The sequence below is a fragment of the Hemiscyllium ocellatum genome, chromosome 5, assembly GCF_020745735.1.
Source record: "Hemiscyllium ocellatum isolate sHemOce1 chromosome 5, sHemOce1.pat.X.cur, whole genome shotgun sequence".
Lineage (NCBI taxonomy): Eukaryota > Metazoa > Chordata > Chondrichthyes > Orectolobiformes > Hemiscylliidae > Hemiscyllium > Hemiscyllium ocellatum.
Window position 1 is genome coordinate 33,906,608 of NC_083405.1, and position 21,861 is coordinate 33,928,468.

At 42.1% G+C, this 21,861-nt stretch overlaps 1 protein-coding gene across 2 annotated transcripts in view; it reads right to left on the reverse strand.

Annotated features, from left to right (window-relative positions):
• The window catches only part of lrrc3b (leucine rich repeat containing 3B), a 62,133-nt gene extending 42,815 nt beyond the window's left edge, over positions 1 to 19,318 (reverse strand). The window contains exon 1 of one of the 2 annotated variants that reach the window (XM_060825392.1): positions 19,268 to 19,318. The gene's annotated coding sequence lies outside the window, so the exon portion shown is untranslated. Of the gene's footprint in view, positions 1 to 9,058; positions 9,095 to 19,267 lie in introns of those variants that run through there. The other variant, XM_060825390.1, reaches the window with a different exon arrangement.
• Positions 19,319 to 21,861: the final 2,543 nt, after the last annotated feature.

Here is a 21,861-nt window from a genome sequence, read left to right on the forward strand (position 1 = left end):
TATTTCCCCGTCGTATTAGCATTGGTATGTGAATCCCCCATTTACTTCCCCACCAGATTAGCATAGGTATGGGAGTCCCCCATTTACAGCAGGCAAAACACTTCTGCCTTAATCTTTTCCCATCAACACATAATACTATAATCAGTTTTTGTAATCCATTCACACGTTAATCGCAGGACACCCACATTCATCGGGCTTCGCAAGTTCATAATTACCTACTTTAAACTATGTGATGACAATCTCTGATTAACCTTTTTGCTTAATTCTTATAAAGTATACTGTCTCTGTGTGGAGAGCAGAGATTTGTGAAGTGTCACAACAAGTAGAACACGGATGTCCAGTAATGAAGCTACTGCTGTTGCATAGAAAACTTGTGTTGTCTGGAGTTGTGGAACAAAGCAGACACCAGCACTAGCCTGGCACAATAAGAATTGGGAACTTCAAAAAGAAAGGCTACAAATGAGATGTTCAGCAAGATAAATCAATATCAAAACATTAATATAGTAACATTTTAAAAGCAATAAAATTATCTTTAAAAATTGAGGAGAAAGTGAGGACTGCAGATGCTGAGATCAGAGCTGAAAATGTGTTGCTGGAAAAGCGCAGCAGGTCAGGCAACATCCAAGGGACAGGAGAATCGATGTTTCGGGTTTAAGCCGTTCTTCAGGAATGAGGAAAGTGTGTCCAGCAGGCTAAGATAAAAGGTAGGGAGGAAGGACTTGGGGGAGGGGTGTTGGAGATGCGATTAAAAATTGCCAGCAATAGTGTCAACTAATAGACTCTTTTAGAGTCATAGAGATGTACAGCATGGAAACAGATCCTTCGGTCCAACCCGTCCATGCCGACCAGTTATCCCAACCCAATCTAGTCCCACCTGCCAGCACCCGGCCCATATCCCTCCAAACCCTTCCTATTCATATAACCATCCAAATGCCTCTTAAATGCTGCAATTGTATCAGCCTCCACCACATCCTCTGGCAGCTCATTTCATACACATACCACCCTCTGCGTGAAAATTTGCCCCTTAGGTCTCTTTTATATCTTGCCTCTCTCACCCTAAACCTATGCCCTTAATTCTGGACTCCCCGAACCCAGGGAAAAGACTTTGTCTATTTATCCTATCCATGCCCCTCATAATTTTGTAAACCTCTAGGAGGTCACTCCTCAGCCTCCAAGGCTCCAGGGAAACAGCCCCAGCCTGTTCAGCCTCTCCCTATAGCTCAAATCGTCCAACCCTGGCAACATCCCTGTAAATCTTTTCTGAACCCTTTCAAGTTTCACAACATCTTTCCGATAGGAAGGAGACCAGAACTACACGCAATGTTCCAACAGTGGCCTAACCAATGTCCTGTACAGCCACAACATGACCTCCCAACCCCTGTACTCAATACTCTGACCAATAAAAGGAAAGCATACCAAACGCCTTCTTCATTATCCTATCTACCTGCAACTCCACTTTCGAGGAGCTATGAACCTGCACTCCGAGGTCTCTTTGTTCAGGAAAATTCCTTAGGACCTTACCATTAAGTGTATAAGTCCTGCTAAGATTTGCTTTCCCAAAATGCAGCACCTCACATTTATCTGAATTAAACTCCATCTGCCATTCCTCAGCCCATTGGCCCATTTGTTCAAGATCTCTTTGCAATCTCTTCGCTGTCCACTACACCTCCAATTTTGATGTCATCTGCAAACTTACTAACTGTACCTCTTATGCTCGCATCCAAATCATTTATGTAAATGACAAAAAGGAGAGGGCCCTCTTTTTATTTAAGAATCAGAGCTAGATAAACAGACTAAAACTAATAAACTCCATTCCTGATGAAGGGCCCGAAACATCGATTTTCCTTCTCATCGGATGCTGCCTGACCTGCTGTACTTTTCCAGCACCACTCCGATTTCCAACATCTGCAGTCCTCACTTTTGCCTCGACCAAGTCCACGGAAGGGAAAAGGAATCATGGCTGAGCTAAGAATTGGATTTTAATAAACACAAACTTTGCCTTTTCCTCTGACAAAGCTAGGCTGGGCAGAGTTCATACAGAAATGGGGCTGGGAATCGGTGTCTTTCAGCCTGGGTTTTCCTCAACTCCTGCCCTGTGTATACATAGTTTCTTTGGGGAGGGCGAGGGGGTAGGGTCACAACAGGAGGGTTGCAGTTACCAAAATGGGCAAAATCCATCCGTTGTCTTCTTTTCCTTCCAGTGATTCTTCTCCTTCTCGTTAAATAGCATCTGGAGTGACAATGATATAATTCCAATGTCACCTATACTTCACAAAGTACAGGGCATCTTTCATAACAACCAGTAGGTTTCTACTCCCCTCTCAAGCGACCTCATTTCTGTTCTTTGACACAGCCCTGAATCTCACAAGTCTAGAATCTGTGTAGCAATGCTGTCGTTTGTAAAGATTGCCGAGAAGGATATAAGATTCGATGAGGTGCTGCCATGTCCTGTCTAACAAGCAGGCTGCAACGTCTAAAGTTTCTACTTGATGCCCATTCCTGATTAGCCTGACTCCATTAAAAGTCATCACATAGTGCTTGCTGGATGGATGTATCTTTTATTTTATGGTTTGATGTCACATTATAAGTTTACACGCAAGACAGATTAGTCAATGAGAAAGCAAATTCAAGAACTGTATTGGTTAAGGCTTTAACGTAATACTATTTATTTCACCTTAACATCAAATACTGCTCTACACAGTCAAGGATTTCTGATTTATAGTGATATTAGGTAAGGTCTAATCTGTCTTCTTTGTGCATTCATATCGGTGTGCTCATGTGAGTTTTCCAGAGCGTAGTGTGGTCTAATCAAGTTTGACCTAGCGTCTCATCTAACTCTGCCCAAGTGCTGCTGTTTATGCTCAATGATATGCAGCTCCATGACATCATCATAAAGGTTGCTCCAGGGTCACGCAGCATCCCTACCCCAGCTTTCTCTCCCCACGTCAGAAACATTGATTAACAGTTATATACATAACTCAAATGAGTTACAGAGATTGCTTTATTCTATAACACTTACAGTGCTGTTTCTTTTCCTAATCTGTCTTGCCCTTCCATCCGTTTTAGTAGGTAGGTCAGGAAAGTCTGTAACCAGTTGCAGAAACTCAAGATAAAGCTGGTGATTTTTCATTTTTCTCCACTGGTTTCTGTGAGGTCAGAAATTCAATTGATCTGGCTGAAGGAACTTTGAATGATGTAACTGTAGGAGTGGGATTTACAAGGTGGTTATAATGTCTTAAAATGTTCCATTTGTAATGATGGATACAATTATTAGGTTCTCTAGGAACAAATGAAGTGCCCGTCCTTGCGCTCCTCTGGTAAAGAAACTTGTTCCCTCGCAGCAGTGAAGTTTTCTTCAAGGCTCTTTTCCAAAGCATGAAGGTATATGTTGGATTAGGAATAATCTGGTTTGTCGCCTGGTATGTTCCAAAGACTGAAGCACATCTTCAACAAGTAAGTTCTATTGCTACAACAGTTGGTCGAAGGCTGAACAGTTTTGTCTTTACTGGTTATGGAGGACTGGAACCACCAGTAAGATTGCAGTGGAGTAGGACCCTCCAGCCAGAGCTTGTCCACTCAATCTGTTCTTTTTCTTTGTCTTCTCCCTCTTGTTCCCCCAACCCCTTCAGCGGTTTTCTTCTCCTCCTCTGTCTTCTCAGATAGCCACCCCCAGCCTCCAACTTCTGGCCTCCGAAGTGGGGATGGTGAAGCAAAGCAGGGACATCAGTGACCCGATGCTGAGTTGGGGGGGGTGGGATAGTGGCCCGGTATGGATGTTGTCAGATGCAATATACTGTTCAGAAGAGGTTTGACTCCCTTGGTCACCCAGTTTATGATGCTTTAAACAGTCAACACACTCTGCAGCATGTTTTGTATTAAATTGAACTTTTGTAGATTCTGTATCCACCGTTATTTGGGCTATTTGTTGTAGATTTAGATCCTCTTTGATTGAAAAAGCTCCATGATTGATCTATTCAAGAGCCCAACGATAATTCTGCCATAAATAAGTTCCTGTTGTAAGTTTCTGCAGCTACATGATTCAGATCTTACATACATGTGATGAATGAAACTATCGGGAGTTGATTTCTGCTAGTGAAGCATGATCTAACTAATGTCCCCTTTATCCTTTAAGTGAAATATTGCTCAAAAGCTGTTAGGAAATTGTAATTTGCTTCTCATTGATCTTTATAACATATATAAGGGCAGCACGATGCCTCAGTGGTTAGCACTGCTGCCTCACAGCACCAGGGTCCCAGGTTCCTTTCCAGCCTTGGGCAGCTATCTATATGGAGTTTGCACATTCTCCCAGTGTCTGCATGGGTTTCCTCCCACAATCCAAAGATGTGCAGATCAGGTGAATTGCCATGCTAAATTGCCCATAGTGTTAGGTGCATTAGTCGGGTGGAGGGGGGGGTTGGTTACTCTTCGGAGGGTCGGTGTGGACTTGTTGGGCCGAAGGGCTTGTTTCCACACTGTAGGGAATCTAGTCTAATATGATGTTCTTCTGATAGAGCAGAAAAAAGTGTGCTAATATGTTTCTCATTTAATTTGGTGTCTATTCAGAAACAGTTCAAAATCTTAAGATTTGTGCTTTCCACATGTGCCAATTCACAATATACCAAATTGATCTGAAAGCGGATTTCTTTTTTGGTGGAAATAGTGGTATGGACAATTTTTTTTTATTGATAGGCTTTTGAAGTTATTGGTTATTTTCTCAAATTTGTAAGAACTTAGTTAGGATTTTTATCTCCTTATCCTACATTCATTTTGTTCCCTCATGATAGCATCAGTTGATTAAAACTGTTGTCCAATCTTCACTGAAATCTGAAAGCTGTTTTGCTGTTCCACATGCTGCTTCCATTGTAAAGTTTTGTTTTCTTTTGCTAATATGGTATCCTAAAATAAATGAACAAAAATGCTCCTTTTCAAAGTTTGCTGAAAGAGTTCCAAAAGTCTCTGCGTAGAACTTTCTCAAAGTGGTTTCACTCAATAAGATTGAGTAGATACACCCACAGTGCTACTAGCAAGGGGCCAGAAGTTTTACCCAGCGACAATGAAGAATGGTGATATATTTCCAAGCAGGTGGTGGTGCTTTCACGCAGCTGCTGCCTTTGTCCTCCTCGGGGTAGAGGTTACAAGTTGCAGAATGTTGTCGGAGGAGTTACTGCAGTGCATAAACGAATACAGTACTGAAGATGGGGTGGATGTGGTGTCAGGAGAGAGTGAGGACTGCAGATGCTGGAGATCAGAGCTGAAAATGTGTTGCTGGAAAAGTGCAGCAGGTCAGGCAGCATCCAAGAAGCAGGAGAGTCAACGTTTCGGGCATGAGCCCTTCTGAAGATGGTGGATGTGGTGTCAGTCAAGCAGGTTGCTTTGTTCTGGAAGGTGCTGAGCTTCTTGAGTGATGTGGAGTATTTATTTTTACTACCGTTCTGTTCCCCACAGCCCTGTATATTTCCATGTACACAGCCAATACCAACTTACTGAATAAGTTTACATCCATCCTTCGAAGGAATACATTCCAGATAATAATAACCCACTTCGTAAAATAAAAAAAAGTCCTCACCTTTCATTCTTCGCATGTCATTCTAAACCTAAGCTTTTGATTATTGATGTTTCTATTTGATTCCATTGGAATTTGCTTCCCTCGATATATTTAAACCTTTCTTGATCTTGAACAATTCCATCCAATCTTCTCTAAACCACCTCCACTCTAAGAAGAACAATCACAGTTTGTCTACTCTCTGCACATAACTGAAGTATTACCATCTGATTGGAAATTTCTGGATTTTGTCATTTCAAATGAATATTATTTACAATTTTTCATTTGTTTGTCTGTGATATTCAATATACCATCGTTAACTGCCGTACAGAAGACTGTTTTGAATTGAGCATTGTGTAAAATTAATAAGCCTGAATCCATACCCCAATCTATAGCTTTCCCAAGTTTTATTTTTATTGCTACTCACTCCAGCAAAACTTGACAGACTTGTGAAAAAACGGCTGACTCATTATCATTCTTTTCACTGAAGTGCCCAGAGTTATAATATACCTCAGAGAATCCAAATCATTATCATTTTTAAAAGGTGGACTATCAAACAAGTAATTGTCAAAGCTAATCTACTCAGTCAATATTTGTAACTAACAAATCCACATGTTAGAATTATTTCTTTATCTTAGCATTTATCAATTAGCGTTTCAGTAACAATTTTGATATATTTATGTTTTTTGAGACAATGTATTATTCTAATTTTGGTGTGTTTTAAAAAATATTTCCTCTGATAAAGTGTGTTGTTTGGTGCTGAAACATATTTGAAAAGTCATTGCTTTGAAACAGTGAAAAGTTGGTATTTATCATCAACAATGATGTCTAAATAATACAATCTTTACCCATCTGTTAATGGATTTGCAGAATGTTTTAAAAGCATACAAATGTAATGAATAATAAAAGGATTCATAGACCAATGAAACCCACTGCATAACAATGGCAATTAAATTGGCCACAATATTCATCTATCCCACAACCTGAAATCCCCTTGACATATGCAAAAATAAAATGGTGAAATTCAGAAAAAAGATTGGGCAATCTTCTGCCTTTTAAGGCAGTTAAGCAAGTTTTAGAATATGACGGCATGTCATAACTCCTCCTTGTCACAATTAATATTCTGTAACTAAAAATGTTCTCTTTGCTCAGCAGCTGGTCAAATTCACATTTAAAGAAACAATCGTCGATACATTCTTTATAAATTATTTCACATAATATTTCAATGTATTTATTACAGATAGCTGTTTTTCTGACATCTTTAAAAATGTCTCAAAATTCTATGCAGAGGTGCAATGTTGAGGGTTATATTGCAAGACTGCATAAACTGAAAATTTCCATATTCATTTTAGAAAGCACATTGTTAAAAAGACTTCCAAAGATAAAAGCATGACTGTATGGTTAAATTAATTGCTCTGTGTGCATTTTGTAATTTTTAATATCATTGTTATGGAATTTCACTCTCTTTAACTGACTGGGCAATGGTGAGAACAGTGGGAAAACACAACAAAAATGGGGAAAAAAACCCATCAATTTACAATATCTAGAAAATGATTCTGAATTTCTCATGAGGATTTATAGGGCCAGTGCTAAATCTTAAGTGGGGGGTGGGATTATCTTATTTCAATGCAGTTCATCTCATTATTACTTAATCTCAATTCAATTCTGTACAATTCAGAGATCCCTATCCTCCTCAGAGAAACTAGACAATGCCAAATCCTAACAAGGAAGTCAAAGCAGATATCTAATGGCAGCTACTCACTACTTTGCTCTCTGGTGTTTCAGACAACTATCTTTATCACAATGCCTCCAAATGGAAACTGTCCTTTTACACCTTTTGTCTATGCAGGTCCATACGGCAAACCACCAGCTTCACCACATTATTATGGCTGCTCTCCGGCCAAGTCACACTCAACTGCATCCCCTCAGGACTTCACTTTGGAGCACAGGGATACGTATGACCTTTCTGTTTCTTCCAAGTCTCTTTGCCTGGAAGTGAGCCTCATGTATAGATGTATGTGATACATGATGCATCTTATAACTGTCAGCTTACTTTCTTAGCACTCACTAACTTTGCGCTTAATAAGAGGTTGTCATCCTCTGTTGCTTGCAGTGCTTTTCAGCTCAGAGGGACAGGCAGGCAGCTTGATACAGTTTGGAACACTGAACAATCAAGGGGGTGGATGTGTTACTATATGGCATTGTGTTCTGTCAATGCCATGCTAACAGCGTATGCCAGCAGCATACACAGCAAATGCACTCTATGTGCTTCAACTAAACAGCAATGTCTAAAAGTCAAAAGGGACCAGCCCTAAGTGGAGTCAAGGATTCCTGTTAGTCAGTGGGTGGCTTCACACTCAGTCAGATACTTGGTCCTACCAAAGTGTAGGGATCTATGTTTCTGCGGTCTGGTCTCTCTGCAAGCATATTGGACCGAGGTCAGTTCTACAGGCAAAGTTCAAACAGTGCAGTGATTGTAGGTACATTAGTCGGGGTTCAGTGGAGACATCAGACCAGGGGCAGGTCCAGTAGCAGTTAGGGATTTCTTGCCAAACAGATATAGAGGGAGTGAACCACACTGAATGATGGAGAACTCGGCAATTAATGGTCAGAGGGCTTACCATGGGGCAATCCTTGGAGTTCCAGGTTCTGGAGTGGGAAGCTCAAGTCTGGGATTGGTATTCATTGAATTAGATCACTGAGAAGAAGGATTATCCTGAACATGCTTTAGCATGGGGTGAGTATATGGCCAATAAGGGCATGGCCAGTTGCAAAGCCATGGGCTTAGGGGGCACACTGGGTATACTAGCAGTTATCTAAAGGGGATGGCATGAATGGGGTAGGGGTGTGGGACGGATGTGCCAAAAGGTCATTGAAGACTCAGGAAAAGCAACTCAAACACATGAAGGGACCACAATGCATTTAAGACAGAGTCTGCAAATCACTCACGAGGACACAAAGTTTAAATGTTGCAATTTTCAATCCAAAAAAACCACATGATTATTAGAGAAAATGGCAGCCACAACATGCAGAATGGGTAAAATAAGTTACTGTTTTCTTCTTTGGGAGTGGGATTATAATTCTTTTAAATGTGACTTCCGCAATTGCATTAATCCTACATCCATTGATTCTACAATGCCACCCCATCTGGCAACAAATTGCAATTTCTTGACAGGTCATTCTTTTTGCAAGGATGATAGTTAAAATTATGACCTCCGCTGATCATAATCATTACACAGTTTGCACCAATAACCTCCTTGTCATGTTAGGTATGCAAATCTATTCAGACCCTAACTGAAAAGTCCGATCTGGGTTTGCCCTTTCTGAATCGTATTTCATACCTGACATTGGGAGATAATGTTTCAGAGCTGCTACATTTGCCCACTAAACTGCAAGTATGCAAGGGCATGAACTGTGATGTTTAAGGATTACTTTTTTGGGGAGGAAGTACTATTACACTAAGATAATGCATTCGCACTTTGCTTCTGTAACAGACATCTAAATAAGGTTACATACCTCGGTGTTCCTTACAGGGGCAGGACATTGGCCTCCTTGTCACACTACGTCAGGGCACAATTGAACACTTCGTTATAATTGATGTGGAGTGCTCAGGAATACCATCAGTGAATGACGGTCTTTGTCCAACATGCGCACAAATTAATGGCTCACACATCTGGCACAGATATTGCAGTTGGTGCAAACCTTGTTGCCTCAGGGCACTGGCAAAGGCTGTATTGGAGGAAAGAGTAATCACAAGGTTGTCTGCAAGCTCAGCAAGAACAGCAAATTTCAGCAGCTGCCTCAGTCTTCAGAGGTAAGGGCCCTGCCTGCCAATGTAGTTGACCAGCCACTTTAGGGGCATTTAAACAGTCCTTGGATAAGCATATAGATGATGATGGGATAGTGTAGGGTGATGGGCTTAGATTAGTTCACAGGTCTGCACAACATCGAGGGCCAAAGGCAAGTTCTGTGCTGTATTGTTCTAAGGGGAAGCCACAGGTGAAGAGCCATAATAGAAATGGAGTAGGATGACCAGAACCTACCTATACTGACCTCACTGTCATTTTCTACAGTTCTCACAACCACAATGCATGCACAGGCTAAGGATGACCTGGGTCACTATCAGCACAGAACTGCATAATTTCTTGGAATAGGACTTAGGTCAGAAGGACTGGGTAACCAGCCCAACCCAGTGATTATCAATGCTATAACAGTGTTGAATTTTGTCAGCAGCTCGTCTGATGAAGCAATTGGAGACTGTGTGAAATCTCCCAATCCTAGACGCAAAATGTCATAGATGCCATTACCGTCAGAATCCAGGCTTCTCCAGAATTCACAATTCTGTTCTGAAGGAAAGGTCACTGAACCTGAAACACTAACTCTGATTTCTCTCCACAGATGCTGCCAGAGTTGCTGAGGTTTTCCAACAATTTCCAGCTATTTTTGTTTCTCAAAAATTCATCAGTTTAGATCCTTACCCCATGATGAGGAGAGTCAGGCATTTCAGGCAGTGGGACTCTCCATATTGATAGACTTCCCCCAGCCACAGGGCACTATAGACCACATATGTTGAGGCTCCTTTCACTAACCAGTGGAGACTGTCAACAGAAAAAGCTTCCACACCTTTCGAGTTTGACTTATCTGTGACCACCAATGCCAAATTTTGGCCGTCTGCATCAGATATTCTGGGGGCTGCCATTTAGAAAATCCACAAGTTCCTGTGTCCTTCCAAGGCCCTTCGGCCAATCAAGGATGACTGACAGGATACAAAGGCTGCCCCCACCAAATAGAGCTGCTGATACCTTTAAGAAACCCTCCGACTAATCCAGAACAAAGATACAATGCTGCTCATACTTGCTTCAGGGCCAGAGTGAAATACATCAAAGGCCTCCTTTCGATGAGGTTTCAATGCCCTGACTGCGCCAGAGGGGCCCCTACAGTGTAGCCCAGAAAAGGGGAGCAGCATCATTGTGACATGCTATACTCGTCACAACTGGAGCCAATAGGGAGGGGGATATACCAGGCGCAGATAAAATGGGGATCAACAGTAATTTCTAAGGATGAAGATGAGAATAAGGATCAAGACACTGATCAAAAGGGACATCCAAGAGACCATGATAGAGGTATGCATATGCATCAAGCATGATAAGCCAGAGAGAACTTCATTAAAATCCACCTCCAGGTGGAATGAGCAGGATTTGGACTTCCTTTCATTGTGTTATTTGCTGTAGGTTATATGGCAAGCAGTCCCTGGTCAGTTCATCTGGTTGTACCTGCCCTCCTCGAATGTTTCTGTCATGAATAAGTGTCTACTTATCCATATGACCGTACGCATGATGTCTTTAGCTGAGTCCATCTTAAATGTTTCTGCACTTTACAGGTCCTCCTCACCATTCAACAGTCACTGAGACAGGGCAGGAACATCAACATGAGGCTGGGTGGCCTTTAAGGCTTCAGTCAGTGTATGATGTCCAAGTGTTACATCGTGCACTCCCTTATGATCAGAGGCAGGTTGAGAGCAAGCCATAGGCACCTCCTTTTTACCCTTCCATCATCAGTTAGCCTTCCACATGTCAGGTTGCGTTTAGATTGCTGAATTACTCTGAATTACTGGGGCATTTAACCTGAGAGAGGCAGCACATTGTGCACGTTCCCTTAGCTGGCCATTGAGCTAGCAACGGAGATGTCAGCTGCTCTTTGTACACCTCCCAGCCTTAAATGGTGCCTTCAAGAGATGGAATGAATGAACCCTCGTCTCCAAGGACTGTGGAATCATCACTGAATCTGTCCTCTCACTCACAAGGTGAGTATAAATGTGGAAAATCTATCCAGGGCTGGCCCTACCATAATCCCTGCATCTTGTTTTTAGCTTCAGTATTGTCCATGTTAAAATCCAATGCCTTGGCTGCACTGACAACGTTAGGGTTCAAGGATCGCTGACTTCGGATGCTATTTGCTGTCTCAAAGTCAATTGCTTGGGAGAGATGAGCAATGCATGCCCATTACATTTCATCCTCGGGATGTCCGAAAAGGCTGCTCCTGAGCATCTCCGTGCACGTTGACAATATCATTAATGGCTAAGACCTTGGGGCCATCTTCTGTCTGGAGCTCAGCTGGGGCTGTCTTTTGAGCACCAGAGACCTGAAGTGCTTCTTCCTCGATTAACTGCAGAGACATTTCAGTAACGTGTTCACCAGATTGAGCTCCCGAGGCTAATCTAGAAAGAGACCCCCCACCCCGAGCTGGTGGAAGTCTGGCCAATGTGCACACTGAAGGTTCAGAGCTTCCTCCTCAGAGATGGAGGTGGAGCTGAGGGTCTCAGTGCTGGCAGAGGTTTGCTGGGTACCACTAGAGTCTGCATAAGAGAAGAAAGGGAGTTACTTGTTCAAGACAGATAAAAGCTTGCACATGTTAAAAACGAGTCAGCACTGGTGGCATGTGCATTGAAAGTCACCGGGTTGGCTGCCCATAAATTCTCGACATCTTGAAAGTGGTTACACTCTTCTCCAGCCCCATCAACCACCTTCTCCTAATGGTGGGTAAGGAGCTTTGTGAACTTCACCCTCTCCAATCGGTCGACACCCTCTCAACCAGGTTGACAGAAAATGTTTTTTCCTGTAATGAGACAAAAGCTGTGTTGGAAGTGTTGGAGTTGAAGGGAGAGCCATGAGTGGTGATGTAGGAGCAGTAAAGACTGTGTCCTCAGTGAGCGAGCAGAGGCCAGGGAGGGTTAGTGGGCGAGAACATTTGAGTGGACATGATTTATGCGCTAGTGAAATTTGTAGTCCATGAGCTTTGGCGAGTAGTAAAGTTTGAGTGACTGGTGGCCTTGCAAATGGGAGATGTCAGAAAAAATGGTAGCACTCATCCTTGAGGAGTGTAGCAGATTATTTACTTTCTTCCTGCACTGCTGAACACTTAGAACATAGAATATAGAACAATACAGTGCAGAACAGGCCCTTCGGCCCTCGATGTTGCGCCGACCTGTGAACTATTCCAAGCCCATCCTCCTACACCATTCCATCATCATCCATATGCTTATCCCAGAATAGTTTAAATCTCACTAATGTGGCGGAGTTACCTACATTAGCAGGCAGGGCATTCCGCGGCCTTACAACTTCCGAGTACAGAACCTGCCTCTGACATCTGTCTTAAATCTATCACCCGTCAAATGTAGCTATGCCCTCTTGTACAAGCTGACGCCGTCGTCTTAAGAAAAAGACTTTCACTCTCCACCTTATCTAATTCTCTGATCATCTTATATGTCGCTATCAAATCCTCCCTTAGCCTTCTTCTTTCCAAGGAGAACAGACCCAGTCTCTCAATCTTTCCTCAGAAGGCCTTCCTTCCAGACCAGGCAACATTCTAGTAAATCTCCTCTGCAGCTTTTCCAATGCTTCCACATCCTTCCTGTAATGGGGCGACCAGAACTGTACACAATATTCCAAGTTTCCTTGAACCAGGGTCACTGCAGTGACCTTGGCGGCTTTCCAGACTTGAAAGCCACCCAGCTTATGACCCACCCCACTGCCAGACCACCCCCTCTCCCCCCAACACACACACACACACACACACTCATTCACAATTATTTTGCCACAGTTTAGGATATTTCCCAGAATCTTTTCTTCATATAGCAACCTTGATCTCCCTAGTGACCTGTATCTGCTTTTTATTATCATTTAATTATCTCAGTACCAATAATACTGGTGGGCGGCACGGTGGCACAGTAGTGGGCGGCACGGTGGCACAGTGGTTAGCACTGCTGCCTCACAGCGCCTGAAGACCCGGGTTCAATTCCCGACTCAGGCGACTGACTGTGTGGAGTTTGCACGTTCTCCCCGTGTCTGCGTGGGTTTCCTCCGGGGGCTCCGGTTTCCTCCCACAGTCCAAAGATGTGCGGGTCAGGTGAATTGGCCATGCTAAATTGCCCGTAGTGTTAGGTAAGGGGTAATGTAGGGGTATGGGTGAGTTGCGCTTCGGCGGGTCGGTGTGGACTTGTTGGGCCGAAGGGCCTGTTTCCACACTGTAAGTCTAATCTAATCTAAAAAAAATACCAGTTTTATAATCTCACAACATTGATTCCAATTCTTATCTATTTTAGCAAGATTAGCACATGTACAGTGAGATTAAGAAATCTCTGCACTCACATCTGTACATTATTTTAGATTAACCTATAATAATTCTAATTTGTCATGTTAAAGGTACAAAATTAGTCAAGCCTCCATTATGTCTTTTTGCAGATTCTGTCCAGTATTTCATACCTATTTCCAGTTATCCCTCTCCTGCAGACACTTCTTTCTGTGTCATTGTCTCCTATGCTCTCCATGTAACCATATCTTCCCTCCCAATGTAAAAGTTCCAACAGGGTGTGCTGGAGGCTATTTTGTACAAACTGCGCTATTTTTTTCCTCTACAAACAATATATCTTACTGAAATTAATAAACTGAAGAAATTCTTAAAAATGTTCTTAAACTGAAAATTTAAATTTGAAATCACATCTAAGTAAGTTAGATTTGTTAGGTGAGAATAGTCTTTGTTGAATTCGTAGTCTTGTTTTCTTCAGCACAAAATGGTTTCCTCTGCATCAAGTTTCCTCAGCATCAAGTAGCCTCTCCCAGTCTACATGATGTCATCATCCAACTTAAGATGGCAGTGCTTAAAGTTAATTTGGAGTCAGGTTATAAATAGAATTCAACAGTACAGCTAACAAACTGTTATTGTTAAGCCTTGTTTATTTTGTTACAAAACCAGGGCAAATCTTACATCTTCTAAATCACAGTCAGACTATATCACAGTATATCTCACTCTGCATATCTATGTTCTTCAATCCTACTCATACCACCTCCTTCATTGTATGCCTGCATCGCTTTCTTTGATCCTCAAATCTCTTGTCTCTGTCCCTCATCTATTTCCCCCCAATGTCTTTTACTTTGCTACATAATTATTCCTTTGGTGATCAAATTTGGCAGTAACCTTGTAATCACTCTCTAATAAAGGGTATTTATGTTGGCAATCAATGGGCAAGAGATAAACCATATATTAGTGCCCATTTGAGCAGATCTATCCTGCCATAAAAACGAATGAGACATTGTTTCATTGGCCTGTGCTCCAAGTGACAATTCCCACCTTTTGGATGCTCTCACTTACTTATCTCTCCTATAGCTTTCAGTGAAGGACTCCACGGAATTTTAGCCAGAAAAAAAAATCATTGAATAATATTTAATGAAGTAATGTGAAGTTACTAAATCTAGGCAAGAAGAAAACGGATTCCAAACATGGTTGACTCAAATTCCTCAGACAGATCTGACTGAAAGGGCAACTCTAATTTTAAGCCAGGGATCTGTGTTAGCCATAGTTCAGGTCCATCTCCAAGTCAGCAAGTTACAATTTCAAGCCCACTTCAGACATGTCAGTACATGATACAGGCTGATACCATGGTGCACAACTATGTTGCATGAGAGATGTCTACTGTCAAATAAGATATTATACCGAAGCTTATCTGTCTTAGGTGTACATAAAAGATTCAATTCCATTTCAAATAATATAGGGAAGTTGGCTCCATTATCCAGGTCAATACTTACCCCTAAACAAACTTCAATAAATATTCTGGATATTTATCTCCTGGTTGTTTGTGGGGCATTGTAGCATCCAACTGCCTGTCACTTTCTTACAATTCTACATTTCAGAGTTATTTCAGGTGATGTCAAGAACTTTAGGATGCGCTAAGGTCATGAAAAATGTGCATAAATACAAAATCTTCTTTCTCCATGCCTGATCACTCTCAATGAATCACATAAATCCAACAAATTGATGAGGAAATGTTTTGCTTTGTGAAACAATGGATTAGTTGTCATATTGTATATGTGTAACAAAAATATAAAGTTAATGTACAAATATTATTCTAAAAGTTATTTTATTTTAAGTGCAACCTAATGTATTTTAAGCTTAGTTATCAAATTGCTCAGTATTTAATCAATAAACCATTGTTATTATGGTGATGAGACCTCAATGCTGTCTGTGCAATGAACAGAGGCATAAACTCTGAAGTCTACAATACTATGTTACTGTTTCAAACTAAGTGTGTGACAATCAAGCACTGACAATCTTGTTCCTTTTAATTCATTGTGGAAAATTAAGCATCTCCAGCAAGGCTGCTATTTACTCTCTGTGATCAATTTCCCATGAGGCAATTTCTTGAGCCTTTTTCTCAAACAATTGCAGTGATTTTATGCAACTACAGGGTGACTTGCTCAGTTCAAGGGCTGTTAAGTGCCAAATGTGTGGTCTTAGATTGAAATCACAAAGACCAGACTGAATAAGGATGGTTGGCCGCCTTCCCTGAAGCATATAGCTACACCACCTAGAATTTTAAAGCAGTCAATTTACTGATGCCAGTTATGTTATTTTTAGAAGAACCCACCCAGCAAAATATGGTCTACTGTGCTGTATCTCAATTGCATCAGGACTGGTGCTGACTATACAGAGCCCTTATACAGACGTTAAGTACAGCCAAACAAACTCTCGAATGTAGCTCTGGATAGGCATCCCAAAAGATGAAGCATCTCCTACAATGATGCAAAACACAGAAATGTACAGTGCAGGAACAGGCCCTTCGGCCTATCATGTTGTGCTGAATATTATGCAAATTAAACTAATCCCTTCTGCCTGCCCTTGGTCCATATACCTCCATTTCTTGCATTTTCATGTGCTTATCTAAAAAGTCCCATAAACATCCCTATCATATCTGCCTTCACCACTTACTCTGATTGCGCATTCCAGACTCCTACTACTCTGTGTACATAAACATGCCCCTCAGGTCTCCTTTGAATTTTCCCCCTCTCACCTTAAATGCACACCCCTCATATTAGACATTTCAATTCTGAGAAACGTATTTTGATCGTCAACCATATCTATGCATCAACCATTCAAGTCTCCCCTCAGCCTCCAACACTCCAGCGAAAACAACCAGAGTTTTTCTAACCTCTCCTTATAGCTCATACCCTCTAATCCAGGCAGCATCCTGGTAAACTTCACCTGCACCTTCTCCGAAACCTCCGCATTCTTCCTGTAATGTGGTGACCAGAATTGAACGCAATAACCTCTTCTAACTAAGGTATGTAAAGTTTAGTCAGAGCCTGCATGGAAGTGTGATGAGGGAAGATTAGGTGGCACAGATGGAGATGATTCCAAATTATTTTTGCAGAAACGTAATTCTAATCTGGAACTGAGATGGTGAGATTTAAACTCTTGTTCTCATGATCATTTATTCTCTTCTTTATACTATTAATCCAGTAACAAATGCAATGCTACCATATTCAATAATTCCTATGGTCACACACGTGTATATCAAAAAGGGTGCCAGCCAGTATGAAGAAAGGGAAAGATAAGAATTATTGAATGATCCATTTTCTACTCTTTATTACAATTTTTCATGCAATGTTACATTCACAACAGTAACTCCCTCTGAACTAACCTCCTTTCAGGGTATTTGAGGATGAATAACAGGTGCTGGCCTTGTAGCTGCACCTACATCCATGAAAGAACAAAAAGCATCTCAATCTTAACCTGCTCTGTTAAGTACTTCTCATCCTCCTGTCCTAAAGAAGACTCCCTCATATGAATGGTATTCCCCAATATCTGTATCTTGGCTTTACCATCTTTGTGAATCTTTTGTTTTAGCTCTTATCCTTTTTTTTTCTTAAATCTTTTTTGCAACATGAATATCAGAATCCTTCACCATATTGGGGCAGCACGGTGGCACAGTGGTTAGCACTGCTGCCTCACAGCGCCAGAGACCCGGGTTCAATTCCCACCTCTGTGTGGAGTTTGCACATTCTCCCGTGTCTGTGTGGGTTTCCACCTGGTGCTCCGGTTTCCTCCCACAATCCAAAAATGTGCAGGTCAGGTAAATTGGCCATGCTAAATTGCCCGTAGTGTTAGGGCAGGGGAATGGGTCTGGGTGGGTTACGCTTTGGAGGGTCGGTTTGGACTCGTTGGGCCGAAGGGCCTGTTTCCACACTAAGTAATCTTAAAAAAAACTCCTAGAATTTGGATTTCCCACAGCCTTACTCATGTTGCCCTGAAGAATACTTTATTACACAAGTAGGCTGTGCCTTCACTTCCAATGCTCAAAGCTCTGAAATACCTATATATTTCTATAGCTTCCCTATAGTTCTTTGATAGCTATAGCCTATAGATTGCCTTTCACAGTGGGCGGACTGCTCACAGATGGAAGCTGACTCGGGCAGGAAGGTTGTACTTCACTGTGGGTGAACTGAATGGTTCGACAGTGAGATTTCCGCTCTTCTGATAAATTCACACTTTCAAAAGCTACCTGTAAATCAATTACGCATCAGATCCATCAGTGCAAGCAGCACCAGGCCTGCAAGAAGAATGCAAGAAGAAGCCTGAAGAGGATGATGGCTGCCCTAGAAGGATAGGTTTCTGGCTTTTAGGTTACTAGAGAGGGATACTAGAGCCCATGGAAATGGGATCGCAGGGTTAGTTTTCTGTTAGTTAGGCAGCATGGAAGTGGGCTGACACATTTGAGAATGCCCTCCACTCTTTTCTACTCGGTTTTTCTCATACGAGCCACTAAAATAAGCACACCCACTCCCGTCTGATCAATCAGCTTGTCAACATACTTAAGTGACAGTAAATTGTTTATTTAATTACGGCAGGTGGGCCAGTGAATTTGGTGCCTGCCTATCCAACAAATTTTGTTGTTTGTGGAAACCTGGTGGGCTAGCCACCTTATGTATTTTATATGTCCCTATCAACAACTAGCCCCACCCCAAAACCATGCCCAGTGGGAACACACAAAACTCCAGCCGTATAGCTTTGAACAAGGCCATGCTAATTTGAATTGGCCATGCAAGATTGCCCATTGCGTTAGGTGTATTAGTCAGAGGTAAAATATAGGGTAGGGGAATGGGTCTGGGCGGCTTATTCTTCAGTGTGTCGGTGTGGACTTGTTGGGCCGAAGGGCCTGTTTCCATACTGTAGGGAATCTAATCTAAAGTGGTCATGTGGTCTACCTCGAGTATCAAGGGGATCAAGGGTGATGGGTAGAAAGCAGAACAATGGGGTTGAGAAACGTATCAGACATGATTGAATGGCAGAGCAGACTCGATGGGCTGAATGGACTAATTTCTGTTCCTGTGTCTTATGGTCTTATACCTCCTCATGGAACGCAGTGTCAAATTTTGTATGATAATGCTTATAAAGCACCTTGGGAATGTTTTATTATATTAAAGGTGCTTGATTAATGCAAATTATTGTTATCAATAATGGCTAGTAGGTGGAACTTTATGGGGAATTTAGGAATTAGGTAGGATTGTCACAAAATGTATTTGTTATGTAAAGCTTTAAATGTTAAAGATAATTGAATTAAATAATAAAAAGCAATTTTCTTCAGTATTAGAGACAGCAGCTACAGCACTAAGTATCACTGACTGGGAAGGATCCAGCAGAGGTTAAGCCACATGAGCTGATGTGACCCAATGTTGTGATAGCTGCAATTCACCCCGTGTCCTTTGGTTAAGAAAAGGAAATCAATCCTCCTCTGGTTAGCTATTCAGGAACTCTGACTGTAAAAGGTATTTTGGCAATGAGAGGATTACGTGAAACTGTAAAACTCCCCATTGTAGAATAACTGACTGTCACTGTCTCATTACCCACATGATTACATTCATGTATGTACCATGTTTGAGGATTGCTACTCACAGTTGAGTATCCAAGCTTAAGTCACGATCTTCCAGAAAAGGGAGCTTGCCAATGCTCAGATTTTATGCCATGATGTAGGTGAGTCAGAAAGGCTGGGAAAGTCCCTGAATTTTCTGATTCTGATAGACAATTGACTTCAGTACCCTGAGTGAAAAAGAGAAAAATCAGTCAGGATTCCTGCCTGCTGCACATTATCCCACCTGCAAATACATGTGCATTCACAGGGCTGGACATCATTTAGTCTCAGTTGTAGTTAATAACCTACAGCTTTCCTCCAGGTGCTCCGGTTTCCCTCCCAGTCCAAAGATGTGCAGGTTAAGCGAATTGACCACTCTAAATTGCCCATAGCGTTAGGCACATTAGTTGGAGGAAAATGGGTCTGGGTGGGTTACTCTTCGGAGTGTCGGTATGGACTTGGTTGGCTGAAGGGCCTGTTTCCACACTGTAGAGAATCTAATCTAAAAAATTACCTTCCAAAGAGGAAGAAGGGTGTGTAAATTGGCAGAGAGGAACAGAAAATAATAAGGGAGGTGGGTGTGATGAAGTTGTACTGCTTTATTTTCACTAATTGGGCAGCTGTGCAGAAGATAAGTCAGTGAAATATTGTGCATTTTATAATACTCTAGCTGAAATGTGGATAAAGATTATTTTTTTCCCCAGCATCAGACACAAGCTTGTCCGAGGCAAAAGTACTATAACGAATTCTTCAACTACTGTGCACCTCACATCTCATGTCCACGTTATAATATTTGCATACACAATAATAGAGGCTTCACAAATGAAACAAACTTAATATAACTGTTTTTGAATACATATATCTTTACTTCTGCCCATGTATGGCCCACTACTGTTAGGGTAGTAGGATTGCAAATATGTCTACATGCCACTCTGATTGATTTCACTGGATTCTCTTCATCTCCAGTTGAAGATTACAGTGTTCATTTTAACTCCCAACTGATATGTGCTGCTAAACTCATCCAGAGGATCTGAATGAGATGAACCATGAACAGGGTGTTTGACTTAATCTGTTCAGAGATTTGTCAGTTCCCATCAGAATCAGTGTGCGTATAGCCAAGGTCTTTTCTCAAGGATGGGCAAGTCCCAAACTAGAGGGCACAAGTTTAAGATGGGGAGGGGGAAGAGGGACCCGGACCTGAGGGGCAACGTTTTCACACAGAGGGTGGAATGAACCGCCAGAGGAAGTGGTGGAGGCTGGTACAAATACAACATTTAAAAAGCATCTGGATGGATACGTGAATAGGAAGGGTTTAGAGGGAAATGGGCCAAGTACTGGCAAAGAGACTAGGTCAATTTAGGATATCTGGTCAGCATGGATGAACTGTACCGAACTCTCTGCTTCTGTGCAATATATAACTAGAGACGAGAGATTTAAGAAAGACATTATGCAATTTTTTTTTACACAGAGGGTGGTTAGCATGTGGAATAAACTTTCTGAGGAAGTGGTGGACACAACTACAACTTCTAAAAGCCATTTGGATAGATACACGTTTGGGAAAGGTTTGGAGGCAGGTGGGGCTAGTTTAGTCTGGGGTTATGTTGGACCGAAGGGTCTGTTCCCGTGCTGTCTGACTGATTCTAATCGCGGTGAGATACTTAGTCCGATCGGAGTTAGTGAGAGATTTCCCCACACCATCTCTCTTTGCCCTCGATGTAGCACGGCATTTTGGAGATAAAACAGGGGCGCAGGGGAGATTGTTATACATTCAATTTACAAATCTGTGGATTGAAGTCCGAAAGGTTTTTTTGGGGGGGGGGGTGGTTATTCAACCTGAACAACTCGCTGCAGAAACGGGACTTTTCGACCTTCAAGGATTTAAAATTCGCATAAGCTCAACACAATAGCCCTTGAAAAGCGAGGTCAAGGAAGGAGAGAGAGAGGGGGGAGAGCAAAAAGAAACAGGAAACTTTCACTGCGGTGTTCAACAATTCCACCAATGCAACTTTTAACCGACACATATCCAAATAGCTGCTCCATCGGACTCACTCCGAACGGTGCTGTGTTTGTTCCGTCAAGAGACAAAAAACAAAAAAAAAACCACATACATCCCCAACACGGGTTTGAGCTACGGCAGCAATTAACCAGATTTGATACAAGGGTAGACAATGAAGAAAGACAGTCTTTTTAAAAAAAAAGCTTTCCACGAGGGTAAATCATTTCGGGGAGGAGATAAAACTGCCATCCAAGCACCGTGCGATATGCATACAGTGAATGCACTATTTAAACAAAAAACAAAATATATACCGTTGCATGTTTAAATCATTGATGCGCCTAATACATATGATTTTGGAGCTGCATGTGTCACTTCCCTGGCAAATGCACAGTTTTATCTAATCCCAATCCTGCGGGTGCCAGAGCTAATTCTTCAACCGCGCAGTTTGTGTGTGTGTGTGGTGGGGGCTCGGTCCCTACTGCAGCCACAGAGCGCTTCACAGTGCACACATCGGGAAAGCAAAACAATTCACCCCCCTCACCCAGAGCCAGGAAGGAAAGGTCAGGCTGCAGCAGCAGCAGCAGCAGCAAGGGCGCGAGGGGACGCTTCAGCTCGCGCCGCCCGCGAGGCAGCAAGGTGCAC